This window comes from Eptatretus burgeri, chromosome 7, assembly GCF_056783735.1.
Source record: "Eptatretus burgeri isolate ZD-2024b chromosome 7, Ebu_testis_v1, whole genome shotgun sequence".
Lineage (NCBI taxonomy): Eukaryota > Metazoa > Chordata > Myxini > Myxiniformes > Myxinidae > Eptatretus > Eptatretus burgeri.
Genome location: NC_140967.1, coordinates 69,989,386 through 70,012,000, shown reverse-complemented (window position 1 = coordinate 70,012,000; position 22,615 = coordinate 69,989,386). Strand labels below are relative to the sequence as shown.

Genomic DNA, 22,615 nt, shown 5'->3' with positions numbered 1-22,615 from the left:
ATTTCAAAAATGTATTGGGCCCGATATGTTCTCGTGGATCAGGCATTGCTTGGCGGAGGTATGTGCTATTCCAAGTCCCCTTCTAGTTCACATTCAACATTCTAGAAATTCAACAAAGCAAGTGTCGGTGAAGTAGGAGTTGGGTGTGGGGTTAAAAGTTAAAAACGCTCCAGTTTAATCAAAAAGCAATTAGAAAAGGAAGTCCTTCTCATCCACACTCCTCCACCGCCACACCCACTACCCACCCAGTGAATTTCTGTTGAGCTGTTGGATTGAATTGATGTGGTGTAGATGTGATGCAGGTTTGATGGGTCAAAAGGGCCCCGTCTTGCATCCAATTTTCCTTGTGTATCCTTGTGCTTCACAATATCCCCTATAGTCCATATAATTTATTCTAATCAGTCAAAGAATATCTGGGTGGCAGTGTTTCAAAGTGATGAGGATGTGAAGGCAGATGTCATGTCTGCATAGCTTCTTAAAGTTTTGTATGCTTCCATCTTTCAGGGGTTACCACTCCGATGAGGAAATTGCATATGTGTAGCAGAGTAATATCTTGGAGGAAAAGTTTCATTCATTTCATTATACTTTGAACTTTTCTCGAGCAAAGAATGGAGGTTAACCTTGAACCACGCTCAAAAATATTACACAAAGAAAGATTGGGGAATTTTGAGCTTCCATCTCATCCTCAATCACTTCCCCTTCCCCACCCCTCACCCCAATGTCCTATACATTTACCTTTCCTCCCTTACTACTAATGTCCTTTTCACCCCTCTACTTTTCAATCCCACCTCCTTTTTCACGTTGTTATCTCCCATTTCCTTTTTTCTCAATTCACTTTTCTCATTTGACTCGATTCCACCACCAACACCCCTCTGCCATATCTTACCCCACACCACCCCCTCTTATATACATAACAACACCGATCTCTAAAGCATTGTAAGTGCAGTTTTGGTAAAACGAGTTTCTATTGGTTATAAATTTATTTTACTTCATTTCAAAAGTATTGTAAATAAAACGGGGTTTATTTAATTATCTCTTTTGCTGTGTTTGGTAGAAATAAGTTATGGATACATTGTTGTGTCTGTTGTGTTGCTTAGGTTATAATGTTAAGGATATTTGCATAGTTTCACACGAGGTTACATCGGATCACAGGGAGGAATATGGAAGCTGAACTGCACAAACACGAATTTGATCCAACATGACGTGTGTGACACAAAGGTCCCATTAGTTTCCATGGTGAGCACATTCCTTGAGCATACTGTGAAAGTAATGTCATTTACAAGGTTTTCCCCTCAAACCATTTCCTGAAAGACCACGAGATGAAGCTCATTGGCTGGGTCAATGATGACCTTATGAATTATATCAGCTGCCATCGTAGTTGGAGTACTATATGGCCTGGGATACAGAAAGTTCTGGAAATGGAGCATGCTTGGTATGGTGGCAAATCGAGGCTGATGGGGCAAAGCATAAGATAGGTCATAGTCACCAGTGCATGCGTTGCTTAGTGTTGGAGAGTGGAGAGAGAGAGGAGTTGTGGTAAGAGAGTACTTGTAGCTATGTGAGTGTGATGGAGCAAAGCTCACCTGAAAGTGACAGCACTGACTGCAGTCAGAGCCAGGTTATTATGTCCACCAGTAAGCCACTGCATTCAGTGGCTTGGCTAAATGAGTGCATACCAATGTTCCAAGCACAAACTTTCGTTACATTCTGTTCTTAATGCAGTGTCATCGCCACCTCTGACTCCAAGGTCTGAAGTGTCTTTCACAATTATGCAAAGCACAGTGATGTGAACAAACGGTTCCTTGTTTAACAAGGACTCTGTGCAACTCTGTGCAAAGCACAATGGTTTAGATCCACAACGTCATCTTCACCGCATTATATCTGCTTCCTCTATCTCTGGTGTCATCGTCCTTTTATGCCGAGAGTACCATTGCCCCTCATACCAATCGCCAATCACATGGCTGCCCATGGCTCCAATGCCATAACTCGTTGAGGGCATGGTTCCATTTGCCTAGGCAAATCCGTACCCAGCCACGCAGCCGTGCTCGTGTCCAAGCCGTGGTGAGTTGCTTGGACATGCTATTTTACTGGGGTTATCCAACCAAATTTGCATTTTCCTACTCTTTACTTAAGTAACATTTTTATTATTTTGTATGTCGCTTGTGGCTGCTGGTTGCATCTTTGCTGGGAGCGTGGCTGTGCTGCTGATGCAGTGCCCTCTGTTTCCAGTAAGCTGGTACTCATTTTGCCGACCTTGAAAGGATGATTAGCTGCGTCAATCCACCTGGTGTTATTTAATGGTTCATAGGGGCCAAAATTCAAGATCCAGAGATTTTATGCCGGCCACCTTAACAAACGATTCCATGATGAAACAATAATAATCGATTACAAATCCAAATTATAATTATGTAACAATAATTACAAATCCCTGCCACCACCTTTCGAGCGTCAGGCCTGTCCTGCCGGTTCATGAAAGACTGATATTAAAAAAAAAACATTCCCTGGCCAACCCCACAAGAAGGTGTCGCAGAAGAAGGTAATTTAAGCAGTCGCAGTAGCAGTAGCAGTTGCAGTCGTAGTCGTAGTCGTAGTCGTAGTCGTCGTCGTCGTCTTCAATATTTAAAATTACAAAATCTACAGTGCAAGTGGCGTCCATCTTTTTACGTTGTCAGTTTATGTTTCCACAAGTTACGTTGTGTTCATTCTGCCTTTTATCATTGTTTTACTTTCCTATATCAGCCCATCAATCAAATTCACTCCAAAATGTAAACAAAATGTGAAAAGGTTATCCATTAATTTTATTTTTCTTAAAGACAATTTCATCAGCATTTCTCAGATATTCCAAAGTGATCAACCCCCCTGCATTCACCTTTATCGTCATCGAAGCAACGATTGTTCTTAAATGTCCTGGTTAATTTTGTGCTTAATTCGGTGAGATGTCACACGCTCAAAGGTGTTCTGCATTCAGTTGTATCGGCCTAACGTTTTTTTTAATCCGTTGGTTCATTATATTGTGCTTCCTGTTTAGTGGTAAAGTGATCCACAAATCTCTGCTTTGTCATGTTGTTGTATGTGTAACGCAATAAAGTGTGATCATTTTAATGCAAATATAAATTTAAAAAATCACCCGAGTTGAAAAGTAGTGTTGACATACCAATAGTATCGTCATCCACATTCACATCCACATTCACATCTAAATTCACATCTACATTCACATCTACATTCACATCTACATCCACATCCACATCCACATCCACATCTAAATTCACATCCACATCCACATCCACATCCACATTCACATTCACATCCACATCCACATCCACATCCACATCCACATCCACATCCACATCCACATCCACATCCACATCCTCATTCACATCCACATCCACATCCACATCCACATCCACATCCACATCCACATCCACATCCACATCCACATCCACATCCACATCCACATCCACATCCACATCCACATCCACATCCACATCCACATCCACATCCACATCCACATCCACATCCACATTCACATCCACATTCACATCTAAATTCACATCTACATCCACATCCACATCCACATCCACATCCACATTCACATTCACATCCACATCCACATCCACATCCACATCCACATCCACATCCTCATCCACATCCACATCCACATCCACATCCACATCCACATTCACATCTACATTCACATCCACATGCTCATCCTCGTCCTCGTCCACGTCCACGTCCACATTCACGTCCACATCCACATCCACATCCACATCCACATTCACATCCACATCCACATCCACTGCAGAGTGTTGGTGCTGCCAAAGCAGTTACTCGGCTATAATCCTGGTCAAGTCGCTTCTCCGATTCAGGAAGTTAAGGCAGTAATTTATAATGTGTTCATGGTGCCGTTGATAGCTCACCTACTCTTCTTGAATTACACCATGGGATCTTTAATGTATACCAACCAATGCCGGTGGTTGGGACGCCCAGTTTAATGTCCATCCGAAGGATGACACACACATTGCTGAATCACCCTTCCTGTAAAACATTGGGATGACAGTTTATAGCTGGGTCAGGATTCAAACCTAAGCTAGACAGCTTAGAGGCGACTGTGCGTACCTCTAGAGTCATCCTGCCAGCCCTGTTATTGTATGACAATGAAAATGCTTATTGAAATTAAAAAAAAAAAAAATTATCTTTTTTTGTTGTTGGTGAAGTGCAGCAGTTTGATTGGTGGAGTAGCCTGAGTTCACGGCGGCTTGACGTGTGTGTGTGTGTGTGTGTGTGTGTGTGTGTGTGTGTGTGTGTGTGTGTGTGCGTGCGTGCGTGCGTGCGTGCGTGCGTGCGTGCGTGCGCGAGCGCGCGCCCACCTGTCTTAATCTCTGTGCTACCCGACATTATTAACCACCTGATTAGAAGGCTGAAGGAAATATTTGATTTTTCAAAATAAAATCAGCAGAAAAACAACTGAATGCAAAGTGTTTCTTTCTTGCATCGAGGAAACCATGCAGAATATTGATGTCCACCATGGAGGCCCGGCAGGATAGCTTTAGATAAGTGAGACATCAGTCTGGTTTTTTTTTTTCCTCGATTTGTCCTGCTCTTCAGTCCTTAAATCTCCGTCTGGCCGGGTTTTTTTAAATATCTTAAAATGTCTAGGATTCTGATATTTTATTTTATTTTTTTGCTTTTGAATTTTCAAAACAATAAATTTTAAGATTTGGGATACCTTTTTTTTAACCTTATTAAATGATTAAAGCATTGTTGTACATTTCCTTATGGTGATAAAATGCGGTTATGTAATGTTTGGGCCAGGACAGTTTCGTACCAGTCCATACGACTCCATCATAGCATAATGGGCATGTTCGAGTATCGACACTCACGCGTCCACTTCCTGTCCAATCTTTCAGTGAGAGAGAGAGAGAGAGTCCATTGGCGTTCTCAGTGCGCGATTCAGTGTCTTTTCTGAGTTTGCACCGTACATTCTTCTTTGGTCTTGTTCAAGAGCTCTTCACAATGCCAAAACGAAAGTGTAAAATCACTGCAGAACTAAAGACAAAATTGCTGCGTTTTGGAAGTGGTCGAGAATGAATGGGAAGCCGATTGCTTGGTATGTGGAGCTGGTAGGTCCGTCTCTGCGGCACATAATGGTGTCATTGATTTTTAATCTCATGCGGACTCGGACAAGCACAATGTTTCCAGTAACAACTCAGTGTTTAGACTGGAAGAACGGCGGTTTGCAGTCAAAACTTATCAAGGTCCGGAACACACCGATTGAGTGTTGATACGATTGCTCATTAACACATAAAGGAAACTCTTGAAAAATGTCCCCTTTTTTTTAGTGTCCCTCTCTGGAATGTCGTTTTTTTATTTATTTATTTTAAGTTTAAATATGGTGACCCTAGCTTTGAACTGTGCACAGTATTTTTTTATACAGAAACACCAATATCGACGTGAAGTGCATATCAGAGTGTATGTTTTGTTTACAACTATCTTGATTACCTCCTGCTTCTTTCTCTTTACCTCCTTCAATGCATGCATTTTTAACGAGACCACTAAATAAAATGTCAAACTCACTGTTATAACCTATACTCCCCCCCAACAGAATGGGCTGGAGCCTATGGCCTTTCCTCGCCATTTAGGTGTTTTCTCTTTCTCTCTCTTGCATAACTGAAAAGCTGAGAAGTGACGACCCGGGCACTTTGCTAGATAACATTCCACATCAAGTGAAAATAGAATTTCCTCTTTGGGATCGATTTTCATTCAAATAAAACTTCCAATGGGGTGACACACCTTTCTGTGGCTTCCTTCAAATGCGTCTTTAAATATTGGGTCATTTCTTTTGACTGCTTCATCAGAATAATCTCTTCTTCTCTTTTATTCACTGCAGGAGAAGATCATGCAATTTCAAGCACGCACGATCCATCTGTCATCGGCATGCTATTTGGTCTCCTGATTGTCAGCCTCTACTTTTGGTGCCTCCAAATGTGGTCTTCATCGAAACCAGTGCACGGTAGACTACTTTAGCTTCAAAGTGACTGAAAGGAGCACGATGGGGGTAAATGCTCACCTATTACACATTACATGAATATAATCTTGGGCCGGTTCTTTGTTTATGATCAAAGGTGGTCTGCGTGAACAATCTTGGTCTCGCTGGGAAATATGTTTTCATGACTCAAAGTTTTCTCTGCCATTTGAACTCAATTATTGCTACTTAAAATTATTTTAGTCTCTCCGTTTCCTGTCCTATTTCTCCCTCCTCATAGTCTTTTTCATATAGAGTACTCGTTTTTTGTTTTTTTCTGTGCTTGCTCTTTTCCTTGGAATATTTTCACTTTAAATTTTTCTTTTCATCAGTGGCTCATTTCATCATATAAGGGTACACTGTCCATCACTGTCAGTGTTTTTGTCTTTCTTTGCTCGACTGTCTATTTCATCCTTAATGTGTATCTCATCCTTCAGCTTTGCTTTCATAAAATAAAATAAATTTCATGTCAGGTTAGGCTGAAATAAAGCCTGCTACCATAATCACAGTGGATGGTGCAACCTGCAACTGTTTAGCACCAATGTCAGAGTGGCAGTTAATTAACTTGGCAAATCCCAGGAAGTGCCAAGGGCTTTGGGCAGATCAACGCCTGAGAGGGGTTGTGGGACTCTTGGTGGAGGAAATGCCATCTAAAAGCAAATGAGTAAATCACTGATTTTAACCAACGGCAGCCACAAATGGGGAGCGTACTGACATCCACCTTGTCAGCCATGGGGATCATGGCATTACGAATCTACATTCTACACTCTCATCATGAGAAGGGAAAATAGAACATCCATGACAGTTTGTACTCCCAGAGGCGCTGCTGAACAGACATTTAGACAGTGGTCTCATAATGTGATGCGAAGACTTGGGAATGATGCCGCTGGCTCAAAACCATATGGATGGCTAGAAACTGATAAGGTCTGTGCTAAGCATTCTTGGTGATTAGGAATGTTCACCATGGGCATATGAATTTTTTGAGTGTCATGGCTGCCATTGGATGGATGGGTGGATGAGCCTTCTCGATCCTTCAGGTGCATGGGGCTGCCAACGTAGTTTAATTGGCTCGAGAGAACAATCCTTGATGGATCGCCACTCCGAATAAGTTAGTGCAGGAATTTGGAATTTGGCCAGGGTGCAGGTGATAGCTCATCTACTCTTCACAAAGGATCATGGGATCATTAACATTGACCAATAATGCTGGCAGATGGGAAGCCCAGTTGAACATCCATCCGAGGGATGGCACACACATTGATGAATCACCCTTCCTGTGAAACACTGGGGTGACAGTTTATAACCGGGTCGGGATTCAAACAGCTGAGAGGCGATTGTGCGTACCTCTAGGCCACCATGCCAGCCCATCTGCTCCTGGAGAAACTGAAATGGTGAGTTCAGGGGGATAGTGAAGATCGGGCAATCCCCAGAGGAAGAATGGTAGACTACTTTAGCTTCAAAGTGACTGAAAGGAGCCCTCTGGGGTAAATGCTCACCTATTGTACATCACATGAATAATCTTGGGCCGGTTCTTTGTTTATGATCAAAGGTGGTCTACGTGAATTAATTGTACGGTTAGCATGAACCTGAAAACTTCAATCGGGATGACATCCAATGCCAGCCAGGGAACTGGGGAATACTATTAAGGTCCTTTGTTGGACAGCCATACACATATTGTTACCTCAACAGCACCACTTAAAGGTTCAACAACTCCAACGAATGTAAATGAGAAAACTACAAATGACCTGAAAGGACTTTTACTGGAAGACAGCTTTCTATTACGTTTCCATTTTAGACAGTATTGACTGCCAAAGCTTTACTAGATTTGTCCAGTTCAACTGAATACAGGGACAAGACACCTGTACGCTTTCCCCTCTTTTGTTTGGGACGTCCTAATGCAGCCATTTTATCTCTGTCAACAAAGGTGGACAGAGGTTGTTTTCACCCCTGTATGGCTGTCTGTATGCGAGCAAGATATCTCAAAAGGTTATTGACGGATTCAGACAAAACTTCGTGGAGAGGTGGGGGTGTGTGAAAAGGATGTATTGATTCAATTTTGGAGATGTGGATCTGGATCCGGATACTATAATTTTTTATTGATTCTTCACCATTGAGAGAGAAGGCTAAACTGATGTATTGCATGATATCTCAAAACGTTATGAACAGATTCGGATGAAACGTGGTGGATGAGTCGAGTAGGCGACAAGAACAAGCTGATTCCATTTTGGTTCAGGCTCGGATCCCGATCCGCCGTATCAGTATGACACAAAATCTAAAATGTTCAGGCTGACTATGGTATGCGGTCTACCCAGTGTCGTTCTAGTTTGCCATGAATCAACAAGGCTCGAAGCAATCAATGCTTTACCATAAATAAATATCCTACATTTTACCTCTCTTCATTGACTTGCGATGAAAACACGGTTGACTCAAGAAATTATGGCTCAGATGTGCCCAAGCTGGCCTAGACCATGTCGAAAAGTGATGCAACTAAAATTCCTCCTTCACCAACATTTGACCCATGAAATAACACCATCAAATAAGTTTGAGCAATACAATCGATTAAAATTTCATTGAAGTACCCAAATAAGGCGATTTAAAATTACATTTAGCCTCGTTTCTAAATAACTTTTAATGTGCACTTGTTCTTTTCTTGGAAAGTGAATTGAGTTTTTGAAGGGGAAGTTTTATAAACCTTTCCAGGATTGTTTTTTTTTTGATCCATCATGTTAATACACACGTTTTCATATGTTGTTTTATGTCTTACCACATAGGCATTTATTATGTCTTTTACCAATTCAATTTATGGTAAAAAAAAAAAAATTATGATGGTGGCAAATGCATTTTTAGCTCGCCTGTTCGAAGAACAGAGAGCGATAGCGATACCCCCGGTGTGAGCGTCAGCGTGAAAATGTTAAATTTTTTGTATTACGGAAAAACTCCTCGACGGATTTCGACGAAACTTGGAGGGGGGGTTAGGTATGGTCCAAGGATCATGCCATTAAATTTTGGACTTGGTTCCCCCCCCCAAAAAAAAATTGTTAGAGAAAAAAACATTTTTTTTTGCATTTCTACGTTTTAAGTGATTTCCAACCCCCCCCGCCCCCCCCAAAAAAGAGAATTTTTTTTTGCATTTCTACATGTTTTGTGATTTCCAACCCCCCCAAAAAATTGTTGGAGAAATTTTTTTTTTTTTTTGCATTTCTACATGTTTTAAATGATTTCCAACCCCCCCCCCCCCCAAAAAAAAAATTGTTAGAGAAAAAAATGTTTTTGCAACTTCTTTTCAACAAAATTTCGATTTCTTTTTTTTGCATTTCTACATGTTTAAATGATTAGGATTTTGACGAAACTTGGTGGGGGGGGGGGTTAGGTATGGTCCAAGGATCATGCCATTAGATTTTGGACTTGGTCCCCCCCCCCAAAAAAAAATTTGTTAGAGAAATTTTTTTTTTGCATTTCTACATGTTTTCAGTGATTTCCAACCCCCCCCCCCCAAAAAAAATTGTTAGAGAAAAAAAGTTTTTGCAACTTTTTTTTCAACAAAATTTCGATTTCTTTTTTTTGCATTTCTACATGTTTAAATGATTAGGATTTTGACAAAACTTGGTGGGGGGGTTAGGTATCGTCCAAGGATCATGCCATTATATTTTGGACTTGGTCCCCCCCAAAAAAAATTGTTAGAGAATTTTTTTAGTTTTGCATTTCTACATGTTTTAAGTGATTTCCAACCCCCCCCCCCCGAAAAAATTTGTAAGAGAAAATTTTTTTTTTTGCATTTCTACATGTTTTAAGTGATTTCCAACCCCCCCCCCCCCAAAAAAAAAATTGTTAGAGAGTTATAAAAAATATTAATTATTCGACGTCTTTTAAAAACGATAAATGTATAAACAGGCGAGCATTGGGTGGCTTTGACACCAACTCTGTTATTATCAACTAGCGAGGTATCCGTGCTATGCATGGGAGAGGGCTGGACAGCCGGTTTGTGAAGGACTTGGGCAAAAAACTTACTGCAGCTAACCCCAACAGAAGCAAGGTGGGTAATATCTCTATGATGTCACAATGGCGAAAATACAAATGCCGAATCCACGAATATCACCGGTGTAAACCCACACATAATTTCCTGATTCAACTTTAAACTCAATCTCTCTATATTTTCAATTCCAAACAGCATCATTACAATCACAAATTGATATTGTGTCATTCATATAACAAAATACAAACACTCGTGAGGGAAACAAATATGGACGCCGTTCTGACGTATCCAGATCGGGAGTAGCTTCATACAAATCAAAACTCGTAATCGTAATTGTATTGAGGGGTTTATGAAACTTCCCACTCACCTTAAGTCACCGGCTCGGACCGCAAAACGTTACGCAGAAGGTTTGGCAGGGCAAGCCCCAAAACTGAGACAGTAGTTTGGGGATGGACGGACAGACAGACAGACTAACATTCCGGCTTTATAATATAGTTACTGTGCAATGTTCATTGTTAACTATAGCATTTGCGTCCTCTTGGATTTTCTGTCAGAGGTTAAAGGCTACTGTCGTATCCATTGAATGAGCTCACAAGATAAACATGTTTTGTTATTGTTATTATTTTTCTCAATGTTGGCACTCAAACAAGAAAGTACATATTCACACATGGGATGACATGTGTGTGAAAGACAGACATTTGTCTTTGTGTAAGAATTTCAATCTATGCACTACAATGGTTTGTGTTGCTTCTCTGCACACAGACGTCCCCAAAGAGCCATCTTACTTTCAATACATCCACATCATAAAAGAGTCAATCCTGCTGCCTTCCCCTACAAACGTTTGGTGGAAAAAAAAAAATATATATATATATATAAGGATCTGAGATTCTCTCAATTCACGATTGTGAACATGTCATCAGCATACCTGTTGCAATACCATGTTAACCAATCCTGATGAAAACAAATATAACATCCTCTGATTACCTTCATTGCCAGGTTATTTATAATCATTATTTTGGCAACTTCATGGTGGCATCAAGAATATCAAAATGAAAAGAACCAAGTGAACATTTGAAGGTTAAAGAGTATGAAAAACAAGAGCAATTGATTGAAGCATCGGAAGACGTCACAGGAAAGGTGGTAAATGTAACAGGTGTCGATCAACATCACAGGAAAGGGGGTGAATGGTGAATGTAACAGGTGTCGACCTGGAAATTAAATAAAAATTTATTGCATGCATAAATGGGTCATGGAGATATAAAATGACGGGATTTTAAGGTTACCCATCTCTCCTATACATTAGCTGTCCTCTTTTCTTGCATTTCTTCTGATGAGAAATGTAGCTAAACAAAGACCGCTTCGACTGTTTCATCCTGTCTTTCAAAATAATCGTTTGGCTTATTGTCAAATTAGGGTAAGAAAGTTGCCATCTTCAGGTTTGCATTCTCAACCATCACTACAACCCCACCCCTCCCCCAACCCTTGCCCCACTACTCCCCTGAATGCTCGATCGACAAAACTCATCACAGCCTGAGGAAATACAAGGAGATTCTCCTTGTTAAACCGTCGTATTCTTGCAGAGGTGTAAGGTGGGATTATGCCAGAATGTAAGCAGAAACCAATTTTATGTTTGGCTTCAGGGGTTATTAACATTATATTAAAATCTTTATCTTAGTGTGCTGGGAGTCAGTGAAGTGTTTGGAGGATTGAAGTGTGATCAAATTTATGAGCTTGAACTATGACCCCTGGCTTCCAAGTTCTGAATAAGCTGTAAAAGCTTGAGAGAAGAAGCACGTACGCCTGATAAAAGTGAGTTACAATAATCCAAGCACGACATTATGGGAATAGAACCAAAAATAATTTTTATGTGCAACATGTCGGCTCAAGAAAGAGTGAGGTGACGGTAGGAAAAAAGACAATGTACTAATCTGTCCTCTTCTTGCGCGCGGCAGCTTAGCTGCCATGGAGCTAATTTTGTTGGGGCACAACAAGGCCGCTGATGTTGTGCCCCTATACCAGTACACTGGTGCTCATTTTGCTGACCTCAGAAGGATGACAAGCTGAGTCAACCCCACCTGGTGTGAATTCAGTGGCCAACAGGGCTCAAACTCAGAAGCCTAAGATCCCAAGCCAGACGCCCTAACCACACAGCCAACAGCAGGCTTATAATATACTGATAATAGGGTGCTTGCAACCACAGTTGGACCCAACAAGCAAAGGAATGAATGAACAATAAAAGAGGAGAGAGAAGAGGGAAGGAAACACAGTAATCTTCAATTGAGAGTTGGCTTATGTGGGGTTAATGGCGGAAGAAAATATTGCAGGTGGGAGATGACACAAGATGTAAGTAGTGTTCTTCCTACTTGAAGCCTTGCATGGAAGGCTGGGATTGAACAGCCTCAGGAAGGCAGTGCCCCAAATGGGAGAAAAGAGGAACAAAGGTGTGGATATGTGCAAAGGAGTGCCACCTGTAATTGTTGGGGAGGGTCAGAGACCTGGAGAGTTGAAGGAGCTGAACCGAAAGATGGGCAGTTAAAAAAAAAAATGAGGGCACTGACCTGCCTATGATGTGAAAGCAACAAGCCTTGTGCTTTGATCTCATTGTTGGAGATTCCTATAATGTTGAGAGCTTTGTATTCCACAGAATCTAGGAGAGGCAGAGCAGGATGACCAGGTCTGCGACACTCAGGCACGGGTGAAGTGAGCTACCGTCGACCCCATTGCCCATTGTGCATTTGTCGGCCCCAATGTGAATACGCATGTTATTGTGGTAAGTGTACTTTGTGCTTTTTATTTTGTACACAGTATATTCATATCCTTTAAATTGTTGAATTTTTAATATAGTGTTATGAATTTCAGAATCGGATCTGACTAATGCACGCAACATCCAGGTCCTCAGACAGTTATTCCCATAAATGCATGTTCAGAATAGACCCAACCCTTTGTCTGGTGGGATTCTAACTCTTTGATGTGTTGGGGAAGGGTATAGAACAGATTCCCTTTCTTATGCGATAACCTTTTCCTCTTTACGACACGTTCATGCACGCGAGAGATCGCCGTTGGCTCGCGGAGGCTCGTTCTACCCCTTTCCATCGGGACACATTGGCTTGGAGAGGGACGATTTATTTACACTTTGGACTTGCAGGACATTTGATTAAACACACCGCGGGCTTTTCCTGAGCAGTTATTCTGACCATCAAATACGGCCGTGGATCATTTATCTCAGCCACCTCTCTTTTATTGACGTTTGACATCCACCTTTTTCCATCAACATTTGACGCTCTGTTTGGCAGCTCTACGGATGCTGGCTAGCCCTTGTTCGTGTCGGGCTGAACGAGAAAGGGATGATCGCGAGATTGACGGTTGGAGGTCATGTTAAGCGATGCGCCAATAGGCAAGCTGGATTTGGCTGAATTCTGCTTGAGGCTCCACCCACACTGTTCACCCATAAAAAGGATGGGAGGACTGCCTTCCTGACGGTTGGTAATAGCTCCTGACAGTCGCTGACAGCTCCAGATGGATCCTTATGGTTCCTGACAGTTCCTGACCATTGCTTACAGCTCCTTACAGCTGTCCATTGGTTATAGCTCCTGACCATTGTTGACGGTTCCTTACAGCTCCTGACCATTGGTGATGGTTCCATACAGCTCCTGACCATTGGTGATGGTTCCATACAGCTCCTGACCATTGGTGATGGTTCCATACAGCTCCTGACCATTGGTGATGGTTCGTTACAGCCCCTGCACATTAGTTACAGCTCCTTACAGCTGCCCGTTGGTTACAGCTCCTGATAGCTCCTGATGGTTGGTGATGGTTGGACCATTCCTGCTGGTTATGCTCAGTACCTGCTCTTGGCGTATCTGATTATTGATGTCCTTGGTTCCTGGGGGTGACGACGTGACGTCGATTGGTGTTTGAGCCTGTTTGCCACTGGGTGCACGGCGAGGCAGGGCGCTGGCAGCAGACGAAGGCACGCTCACACATTTTGGGACATTTTATTGGATGCACGACGACTTCTGCCTTGGTAAGCTGAGACCGGATTTCTTTCCCCCCCCCCCCCCTGAATGGTCTGCTGGGTACCCGTGGCTAGTGTTTAATTGTTACGTAAGGCATAGTGATAACCATTTGCTCTTTGTCTATTTTTCTATCAATGCCTGTTGAATTCTTTATTTGTTTGAGATTATTTTGATTGATTTGAATTCATCCATTGACACCACAAGGAAATAAAAATTTATTCAGTTTATTTATTTTTCTTAATAACAAATTCCTTGTTGATGTTTCAACCTGTCTGTACTTGTCCTTTCCTTCCATTGATCCAGCATTGTCCGAACCTAGATAGACTGGGAGGTAATTAACCTGTCATAGTCGGCGTGCACCAGCAGTAAATGCTTGGCCACCTTCCTTAAGATGTAATCAACATAAGATTGGTGCATCGCCAAGGGCGTGTTCTTCGGTCAGGAGGCCACGTGACCTCGAGTGTAATGGCAAATTAGACTGCGGACACTGGAACTCATGGTTAACTGATTGGCATTCATGGTTGGAAGGAACCCACTGTACCACAAAGTTAATTGTGAGCTGTGGCCCCAGGTCCAGTTCTTCCAAGGAGAAACGAGGATTAGCCCCCTCATAATACACTCGATACCCATGGCAAGAACAATATGTTTTTATGTCGTCAAGATCTGTACAAATAAATATTACGAGAAGATAACCCGTGCAAAGCGTGGCATAACACGGATGTGACGCTGTCGTATATCGTGAAATGGGTGCCTGTTATCGAAAAAAGCAGAGCATACTTACTCATGTTAACCCAGTCCACTGTAAACGTTGTTATCCACGTAGTGGAAGCCGTTGTTGGGTTGACTCAGTTGTGGCAGTATTTTGATACACTCTATCGATTGCGCACACGATAACGCCACATACAACTGACCGTGTGAGAAGACTGGATTGGTCAGATTAATGCCTAGGAAAGTGAGAGTTTCTCCCTGGGTCTTGTTGATGGTCTTCGCATACGTTGGTCACATTGGGAATTGGCGTTGTCGTAGATCAAAAGGCAGTCTAGAGCCCGATGGGGTAAGAGTTATTCTGGGAATGAAGATGTATTTGCCTGTCTTTGTGCCGGTCATGATCTCGGCCTCGATCAACCGGCTTCCAAGGCTGATTATGCGCAGTCTCATTCTGTTCAGTAATCCATTACGCCGGTCCAAATTTCTGAGCAGTATTATTGGGGTGGACACTTGAAGACAGAGTTTATGTGGTGGTAAGCCCACTGGTGTTAATGAGTTTAAGAACTCTGTCGGACAGAGGTACGTCTGTCCTGGATCAGATCCGCTGTCAGCACTGAGATATGTCTGTGTTTCGCCAGCCGGGATTGTTCGTAAGACTTTATCATTGGTCATCTCAACATCTTCGTTTGTCGGACACAGTATTGCTCTGCTGTAATCGATTGTCGTCAAGTCTGGGAAAACAGACCTGATGAGCTCGTTGACGCCACCAATAATGGGATCAATGCAGATTTCTGACGATAGGCATATTTCACACTTCCCTACATCTGCATTTGTAGGTTTTCTGCCATCTCCAATCGACAGCAAGAAAGTCTGAAAATCGTTGACAGATTGGTTTTGGTGAGACGGGCCCATCAGAGCTCGCATGTAAATGGTGAGGTGAAATAATTGAACCTCCTGCCAGAGGAACGAGCTCTTCAGGCTACTTTTGACAATTGTCCGCCTCACGTCCATGTCTGATGACTGGAAACACTTGTCTGAAATCACCACCCAATAAGACGATCAAGCCTCTGAAAGACTTTTCCATCTCCATAATGTTGCACAATGAGCGAAGCAAGCATTCGATGACCTGCTTGTGCATCATTGGAGCTTCGTCCCAGATTATGACAGACGCTCCTTTGACCAGTGTAGCCAATGCAGAGTTCTTTGGAATATTGCACGTGCTGTGTGGCTGTATAGGTCTAGGTATTTTGAACTGAGAATGAGCAGTTCGACCTCCGTCCAACAACTCAGCCACTATGCCGGAAGATGCTACTGCGAGTGCGGTGAGCTTCATGGAACGAACGCCGTGGAGCATGGTGTTGTAAAGAAATGTTTTTTCCAGTGCCCCCAGGGTCATCGACGAAGAACACTGCCCCATTCTTCATTGTCACATTTTCCATCACCGCTTCATGTACCACTTTTCAATCTTGATTGAGGAGTCTGTAGTTGTGATCCGCCTTGTTTTTTTCTGCTTGAACATCGTAGTCAGTCATGAGAAAAGAGGATGGATCATGTTCGGCATCGGTCGCGTGGCTGAGTTGCGGCATGTCAGGGTAATCTTGCAATGATTTTCTATGGTAGCGCAGGAGTTCCTCCATGGCCCCTCGGGTCCTGTTGTTTAATCCGTCGTCGGTCAGTGTGATGCCAGCCCGGTTAGCATTGTTGAGTATGTCCTCGCTAAAACATTGTCTGAATGAGGAGAGTAATTGTGCAGGTTGGGCAGGTTGACAGAATAAGAGAATAGTGACGAAGAGAGTGCGCAGTTGAGTCGGGAAACCTGACATGGCGGCCTCTTCGAAGCAGTCATGCCATTCGCGGCCATCTTCCAAGAAACCTCGACCCAATGCTGTCGCTATGAATGTGTCCGCAATGTTGTCATCAGGGAGTTACCATAGATCTTCGAATGATGTACATCCAGGTGAATGATGCAGTAGCAAACGAAGATAGAATCGTTCGCCTTCGGATGGACTGGCACTGTATAAGCGTCCAATTGTGTTTCCCTGTTTCCAAGGCGACCATTTGCACGTAGTGCTGTTCCAGGTGAAGTGTTCTGGGAACTCGTGGTATGGAACAGAATGGGCTTCGGGGTAGTCACGGTTACAGATAAAACATGCGGTGAGGGTTGTTTCTTTGGCGTGGTCTAAAGCTTCTGCAGCCTGTCCAGGAACATAGACGATTCTGTTTTGGTTTGGAATATGGATATCCAAACAGTTGAATAGGCCGTGATCATTCATGGAGATCGGAGTGGAACAAACGCCAGCAGCCTTCGCATGCGGAAACGTACCTCGCGTCCACAAACCGGTTGATCTCATTCACGTCGTTGTCAGTTTGTTGACGATCGTCTTCACATACAGCGGCCATAATACGATCTGGTCCTTTATCGACATATTTGTAGAGATACTTGATTGCTATGACCGTCGAGCAGACTTCAACATTGATGTGGGCGTTATACTTGGAGGACAGATACAGGTTATAAGGAACGACCCAACGGTTATCAATGTTCACTCCGTGTTTTTGTACCTGAGGTCCGAAATCCCTTCTTCTGTGTAACAGGTAGCTCTCGTGCGTACTTCACGTAGTTTCGCAGAATTGCTTGGGGAATTGTTTAGTGTATTTGCCTTGTTCCATGAAAAGGTGATCAAGGATTTTCCGTGCTGCATGGTCCGTGTATCGTGTTCTGTACGATCATGTTATGCAATCGAGTCTGCAATGGGTCGGGAATTTCTGCCGCGACGAATTTGTCATAATGGTCCGGTGATCGAGGCTTACTTTCTTGGTGGAGAATCACCAAAATGTGAAGGTGAGGCAGCCCTCGTTTCTGAAATTCTACTATGCAGACGTACGCGAGAACCTTTCCGAATATTTGAGCAACCACAATATCGTGTAGGGAAGCCTTCAGTTCTTCTTTTGATTGAAAACTCTGGCTACGATGTCTGATCGATCAGCAGCAACCTGATTTGGGAATAACGCATTTTGGATTTATTCCCATTTGGGGTTGCACGTAAATGTTAATAAGAGGTCAGGTTTCGAGTATCGCTGAACGATAGCCATCAAATCCTGATACAGTTGATTCATATTTCGTTGGCTTCCGGTAAATGACAACAACCAGGCGACCGATTGAGGCACCATCAGTATCCCCAGCGGTGACTGCATCAGATTGTCATTGATACAGCTCCACCCGCAATTGCCGTTGATTGTGGTAGATGTAGTTCAGGTGTCCTTGTTCAACCTTTGCGTATTTATTGACAATATATTGTTGTAGTAATCTACCACCACATAGTATTACATTAAAGTTACTTCTAACCATCAAGTGGGAAGCGTAAAACTCCATAGTACTGACGCATTTGCCATCTCGTTTGTTGATGGTAAATGTCCAGCCCAGATCTCCATGTTGTCGTAGCAACACGTAATGAAGAGGGTCATAATCGGGGTGGGTCTCATTGATGTGGATATTGTCACGATTTTCTGGATCCTGGCTTGACCGCTTGTACAAAACGATGTCGCGGTGCAATGAAACATCAGCACTTCCCGGTAAGATAACCGCTACTTCTGCTGCCGTCGGTAGATTATAGCGCCGTGAATCTGTCATTGGGTCCGCTCTCAAAACAAACTTCATGGAATCATTTTCTTCTTGTTCCAGTAATTTGGCGGCTTGCTTATAAACACTTACGAACGGATTACAGTCATGCAGTACTGCCTGTAGCTTTTGAAGCAAATCATGGTGCAGATCGTTGTTCCTTGCTGTTCGATGAGCGATTTCGTTGGCAGTCGTAGATGTATATTTGCGAAAACTTCGGCGGTTTACCGTTCTCAAGGAAAAAAATGTCCGATTCTATGATAAACACTGCCATGGATTCTGCACGTATATGGACCCCTTGTAGATAACGCATCTTTCTGTACACCCAATGATGCGAATGCTAAACTCGAGTTGTATGCCTGAATGTTGGATCGAAAATCCCTTGCTTCAGGTGTGCAGTCAGTGAAAAGGTGTTGCAAGGGGGAAGGTAGTTCACTGCTGTTGGGAAGAACAACTTTTCCTTGCATACATCAGGTGGAAAATTTAGTGTTCACACTGAGGCAACGGAATACAGTTCAGCTTTCCACATGTACGCGCCACAGGAAGCGCACATAGTGTCCATCTTGCCAATGCTGTGTATGGGGAGACATGGTCTCTTATTGTAGTCTTGCAATAATTCACAGAGAGCGTGTGGCGAGATATTCTTTTGGAAGCTGCGCTTCCTATTTCGTACTGCTGTTGCACGTGTGTCTGCATTTTTACGTTTCAGCATCTTGTGGCTTTCAGAATGCTCACTACAGTCTGGAAGGACTGGAAGGAAATAAACAGGGCCTCGCTTTATAGACGTGGTTGGAAATGTCGACACGCTATTGGCTGAGCGGTTGCACGCACTCCATCTCTCCACGCTATTCGTCCGGTGTTCGTTTGGTGGGGGGTTATAGGTTGTTTCAAGTTAGGGACTCATCACAGCAATTTTGGACCCTTTTGTCACGGAACTCCAATAATGGATCCATTGCAAAAGGGGACATTTGGAATCCGAAGCAATACTGGACATGTGTGCCAAAGCTCAGACTCATCCCTCTGCCGCGTGTCTCAGAAACCGTGGCAGTTTGCTCATTTAATAGTATAGATAAAATAAAAATGAAATGCAAATTCCTAAAGTACAAGTTTATTGTTCATGCAGTTTTGATGACTGTATTCCATCATTGTTTTTTCCACAAACACTTAATCTCATTTGCAAATAGTAAAAAAAACAATGAAAGGAATTGAACGTATGTAGTAACGGTTATATCACTTATGTATGATGAGTCACATGATGTCATTGCACGGTTTCTGACTGCTGATTGGCCTTATTGATGGTATACTATTGCCATAATGGAGGCATACGTGCCTGCGCTGTGCCCCCTTTCCTTTTTCAAGTATTGTTTGTAGTCCTGAAAAAAAATGGGACAATTGGCATATGAAATGAAACGGGACAATCCTGTAAAATACAGGACACCGAGTCGGTTTGAGCAGATGTGATTTTTGGGTTCCAGCCAATCGTGGAGGGCATTGCTCCTTTGATTGATGGACAAAAGGCTTTGCGTACTGTGAGTACTTCCAATTTTTTCAAGAAATATATTAGAATGATGGAGGATGTTCAATCTGTGGCCATCTTTGGAAGCAGGCTTTGATATGTGGTCAGCCCAGGAAAGGTTATGGCTGATGGCAGATCAAACAGCTCAATAAGCTGAACCTCTATTCCAAGTCATTACATCCACCACTAAAGGTGGACGGAGGTTATGGTTTTACCCCTGTCTGTCTGCTTGTCTGTTTGTTTGTCTCGAGTATGATGTCTCGAAAGGTTGTTGATGGATTTGGACGAAATTTAGTGGACAAGTTGAGTGTGTGACACGGAAAATTGGTTCGATTTTGGTGAAGATCTGAATCTGGATTATCAGTGGGATACAAAATGTAAATTATTCATTCTGGTGAAGGTATGTGCTCTACCGAGTGCCGTTATAGTTGTTTGTGTGAATATTGCCTTGTATGCCCCAACTCAAGCAATGAGCTTGGCAAACAAAGCAGGATTCCAGACTGTGTCGAATCCATGAGATATGCCCAAGGAGAAGGTCCTGACTTCCTTTTTGAGACTTTGGGCCTCTAACCATTGTTGAGAGAAGAGCAGCAGCATGTCCAGAGTTGATTGACCAGGATGCAATCCAAACTGATGGCCAGAGATCAGGTTATTTGAAAAGAGGAAAGACTTGACATCAGAAGAAATGATCATGGAATCCATTATTCGGGTACCAAGCCAACAAGGCTGGATAGCCTATTGTTTTTCTTCTGTTTCTTTATTATTTTTCTTATTCTGCCGGCAATTTTCGGGTTTTTTGGATTTTAAATTCATTTTCTCGGCAACCGTTAGTCCGATCAACATGAAATTTTCACCATAGTATGCATATTTTTTTGCAGAATAGTTTATTGAAAATTATGCCATCATTGGTCACATGGTAGAGGTGCCATCTTTGAAAAACCAAAAACTTTGGACCTCTTTATCTCCGAAACCACACCATTGAATAGAAGTGAAACTTGGCACATGGCAAGAACTCCTGATGGGAAAGAAGTGTGATTTTTTTATTTGTGTCATCGGTGAAGTGGTATCCTGGTGAAAATTCGACCCGCGGAATGCTGCATCTGAAAAATTTGAAATTTCTTGAGCATCATCTGTGCATCAACTCATGGAAGGAAAAATTATGACGTCATAGGTCACGTGGTTCGGCAGCCATATTGTTTTGAATTTTTTTTTAATCTTCTTTTCCAAAACGGTTGGACAGATTGAGGCAAAACTTTACACGCATTTTCCCCAAGACATGGTTGTACAAGTTTGTTAATTTCTAATTGATTGGTCACATTGTTTGGGGGCCATATTGAAGTTACCCTAAACCTCCAAAAGATCTCCAGAATGGCTGGTCAGATCGAGGGGAAACTTAACACACGCATTCTCCAAGACTAGTAGATATAAATTTATTCATGAATAATTGATGTCACATGGTTTGGCAGCCATATTGGATTGAAGAAAAAATATTAAATAATGTTTTCTCTGGAACCGCTTCATCAATCAAAGTGAAACTTCAGAATTATGATGCAGTTTTGATGGGGGAACGTATGTTTTAAATTTCAACCTGATCAGCTACATGGTCTGGCAAATATAATTATTTCATTGTTTGAATCTGAGAACTTTAAAAAATATTAAAAATTGAATAAGGCTCACTTGGCTGTGCCTGGATGGGTTTGAAGGTGGAGGAGTATCAGTTCAATTGATACCACCGATGGCCCCAGGAAAAAGGGTCACCTGCGTAGTGCGTACGTCATGATAGGATTGAACGTGGCCTGTTACCAGGTCCATAAATTGTCAATCCTGCTTCGTAGAGAGATGTTTGGGGCCTCGTTAGACTCAGGAGAGTCCTGGTTTACCTTCTGCACCCACGGTGTCAACATTTATTACTTCGTGTTTAGGTTATTTAAACACCAATTCAATTGATTCCAACGATGTATTCAGGAAAAAGGGCTAACTGCGTATATAATAAATAGATTGAATGTAGCGTGTTACTTGGTCCATAACTGATCAGTGCCGCACCGTAGAGAGACGTGCGGGGCCTTGTTAGACTTGGGGGAGTCCCAGTTTACAGTGTGGACCCATTGTGCCGACATATATTACTTTGTGTTCAGGTAATTTAAACGCCAATTCAATTGACACCGATGATATCCCAAGGAAAAAGGGCTAACTGCATACGTAATGAACAGATTGAACACTTCATGTTAGTCGGTCTGTAACTCGTCAATCCCGTGTGGTATCAACGCAGGGTTGTATCAAAGCTGGACGTCTTGATACCCGGTCATCACTGCCAGCAGTTATAAAGTGGCAGTTGTAGTTTTGTTTATAATTGGAAGGAAAAGCACAGGTTTTGATTTAAACAAGTTTCAGTAATCTTACTGTGTAAATGTGAGTGAATTAGATACATATTATGCATATGGTAGATAATGTATATGTGTATTTTAGCAATATGTGTCATATTAGAAAGTGTTGGCCCATGTTACTTGAAACTCCTATATTTGAAACCTGGGAAGAACAGATCAGATTTTTCTTTTCTTTTCTTTTACCTTTACCACTGAGTTTTCACCTCTGTTTGTCTGTTTCTTTGCCTGCAAGCAGGATATCTCAAAAAGTTGTGGTCGGATTGTTGATATCTCAAAAAGTTGGTGGGCAGGTTGGGTGTGTGAAAAGGAATAACTGATTCGATTTTGGTGAAGATCCGAATTCAGATCCAGATACAAGAATTTTTTTAAGTGATTGGTCACCA

The 22,615-nt window shown here is 42.4% G+C and overlaps 1 long non-coding RNA gene across 2 annotated transcripts in view; it reads left to right on the top strand.

The window, feature by feature from the left end:
• Nucleotides 1-22,615, top strand: part of LOC147023496 (uncharacterized) — a 286,895-nt gene that overhangs the window by 67,519 nt on the left and 196,761 nt on the right. For both annotated transcript variants that reach the window (XR_015060226.1, XR_015060225.1), the window contains exons 4-5: nt 5,888-6,055; nt 12,637-12,762. This is a non-coding gene — a long non-coding RNA (uncharacterized LOC147023496). The remainder of the gene's footprint in view (nt 1-5,887; nt 6,056-12,636; nt 12,763-22,615) is intronic.